The 2,916-nt window shown below is 44.7% G+C and overlaps 1 protein-coding gene across 2 annotated transcripts in view; it reads right to left on the bottom strand.

Annotated features, from left to right (window-relative positions):
• The window catches only part of SAMD13 (sterile alpha motif domain containing 13), a 63,744-nt gene that overhangs the window by 60,061 nt on the left and 767 nt on the right, over window positions 1-2,916 (bottom strand). Inside the window, exon 1 of one of the 2 annotated variants that reach the window (XM_006776242.1) lies at window positions 223-419. The exons of the other annotated variant lie outside the window; for it this stretch is intronic. The gene's annotated coding sequence lies outside the window, so the exon portion shown is untranslated. Of the gene's footprint in view, window positions 1-222; window positions 420-2,916 lie in introns of those variants that run through there. 2 annotated transcript variants of the gene reach the window in all.

The following is a 2,916-nucleotide window of genomic DNA, read 5'->3' as shown; positions in this document are numbered from 1 at the left end:
GGCCCCCCCGCCGCGCGGAGGGGCCGGAGCTGCCCCCGCCCGGGGAGGCTGTCACTGCCGTGGCAAACTGTGGACAGAGTCACCATTTTCTAAGCATCTCAGCGAACACCACAAAAACAAAACACTCACAGGGATACTCTGTAGCACCCCCCTACACGGTCTTATTAATATTTTCTTTCTTTTTTTGGGGGGGAAGGGGGAAGAGTAAAAAGAAAAACCTACCTAGAAGCAACTAAAACATGTCACTTTTTTTTTATAGGCTTATCAAGAACAGCCAAAGAAACCCCAATGTTTTCTTTCACAAAGTAGGCTGGCAAAGGAATTCAACAAGGAGGGACAATTTGACACCGTGAAGCAGCACCGGGCTGGCGCGCCGCCAGCGTGACGTTGGGACTCGCACACCAGCTGCACCAACTGCCGGGCGGCTCATGGCGGCCTTTTTAAAGCGACAGCGCCCCCCATCTCCCCCCTCCCCACCCCACCCGCCCCGCCCCGCCGGGGAGGGCGCGCTCCCAGCCCCAACGCCTCTCCCTGCACCTGTATCGCGCAAGGAAAACCCAGCTGTCTCAGTGGCTTTATTTCCTGCCTCCCCTTCATTGGTGCTGCAGGATCAAGTGTGTGCTGCTGTTCTGAACATCAATGTCATGTTTCAAACTCCCCCGCGCGAGAAAAAATGAAGAGACATTAACAGAAAGAACCTGGTGCTTAGGGTCTGCTCTAACCAGTGGACCTGCAGAAGCGGCCGTCCTGGGTTACTCTCTCTTCCTAATACACTTGTGGACACAGTTCCCAGGGCTGGCTCTTAAGCAATCTTCGTGAGGATAAGGCAAGCAATGCCCAGCAGAAAACCCTTTTACTTCATCGTGCAAGAAGTAACATATTTCAGAGGATGCACAGTGGATGACCAGACCTCCTGAGAACGCCCACATTCTTTCATTGAAGTAGTCATCCTACCAGATGAAATCAGCAAAAAATTCTAAATGAAACAAACCTTATTCTCCAACAAAACAATTCGCTCTGAGAGGTTTAATTTAAAAAAAAAAAATCCTCACCTGAGGATATGCTTATTGATTTTAGAGAGAGGGGGAGGGAGAGAGAGACATCAATGTGAGAGAGAAACATCAATTGTTTGCCTCCCATATGCGCCCCAACTGGGAACGGAACCCACAACCTAGGTATGTGCCCTGACCAGGAATACAACCTGCAACCTTTCCCTATACAGGATGCTCCAGCCAACAGAGCCACATCAGCCAGTGCCTGGGAGGTTTAATTTTAACTGTTTATCGCAGTTGCACAAACAGTGTGATTCCATACATTCAATTACCTCTTATTATCTATGAGCACCTGGTACTCTATTAGTTACATATGAAAAAGAAAATATTGTGTCAACCCCCAAAGTCATAGTATCCCCTACCATCCTAAACCCCAATTCAGGAAATTGGGAGGTTGGGTAGAGGCTGGGCATGGTCTTTTGATGAAGTTACCCAGTTCTCTTGCTTGGCTTGGGAAACCCCCTGTAGAGATAAACATTCCCATTCCACAAACATGCTGCAGACAGACATGAAACATACATAGTTGCCACTGAAATAAACACCAATCAATATTTGGAAACTTTTGGGCCAAGATGTAAACAAAACCACTCAAGATAGGGCGGAGAATACAAGTTTCCAAGAAGTCATCTGCGGCTGTAATACTGTATAGATTTCGGGCAGAATTCAGGAGAAATCTGTGGCTCACCCTTTTCCTTAATAGTTTTCAAGGGAACTACAAGATCAGCAATTATGATCTAAATTTGGAACCTGACATTTAAAGTCAAATTTTTTCTCTTACTTATTCCAGGAATGATATTAGAAATTTCCAACTTCTTGAAAAATCATTGCTGAGGAAGATGTCTTTCTCACCATTTTTTGCCACTGCCCCTTGAAAAAGCAAACAAAAATTTAGGGATGAATTCTAAGTGTTTATATATTTTTGAGCACCACTAATTGAGTGTGAGTCAAATGGGTGGGTCCTTTTACTACAGCTGATCAAAATGATGAACTCTTCTGAGTGAGACAGCTCTTTCACCAGCAGATGTTACAGACCTTTTGGAATTGAAATTCCTGAACTGTTCTCCCAACTAAACTCAAATGGAAAAGGGCGGGCCTACGAGTCCTGGGGGTGAGGAAGGTGTCCTGACACTGTTTTCCTGCCGCTACTCAGAACAAAATAAGAGGTTCAGCTCTCTGCTCTTGAAAGGAGAGGCAAAGAAAATGAAGCTACATACACCCAACTCTTCCTTAGACACAATCTCAGGAAGAAGGGCTCTGTGAAGACTGTCCAAGAATTTTTTCCTACATATAGAAAAGGACATCCTTGCCTGCTGTGATCAAAAGTTTGTCTGTTAGATAAGGGAAAGGGTTTATGAAGGTGTAGGAAATCAATTCCATTTTATTAAAAAAACTGAGCCACAAAGGCATTCTAAATTCTGACACCAGCTAGTTTCTAACTTTGGAATAAACTGACATTTGTGGGAATAAGTATATATACTAGTGCTCACCCACTTCCTTCTCAGTCCCTTCAACAAAATGATATTAACCTTCTTTTCTGCTAATAAAAATGATGTGTAGTGTGTGTATGGCGTTGGTGTGTAGCATAAATGGTGTGTGTGATGCATGTGTGAGCAATGTATGTGTGATGAGCGTCATATTTGTGCTATGGGTACTGCGTCTGTGCATTGTGCCTGTTTGTGGTGTGTGTGGTGTGTGGTATTTATCTGCAGAATGTGTCGTGTCCATGGTGTGTGTGTGTGTGTGTGTGTGTGTGTGTGTGTGTGTGTGTGTGTAAGTGAGGTCTGAGATAGATGCAAACGAACAAGACTTTCTGTTCCAGGATATTATGGAATGTGCTAAAATATCTTCGTTAATCCTGGGGTTC

This window comes from Myotis davidii, unplaced genomic scaffold (genome assembly GCF_000327345.1).
Source record: "Myotis davidii unplaced genomic scaffold, ASM32734v1 scaffold162, whole genome shotgun sequence".
In the NCBI taxonomy this organism is placed as follows: domain Eukaryota; kingdom Metazoa; phylum Chordata; class Mammalia; order Chiroptera; family Vespertilionidae; genus Myotis; species Myotis davidii.
Note: the sequence above shows the minus strand (reverse complement) of the source record. Positions and strands in the feature narration are given on the sequence as shown.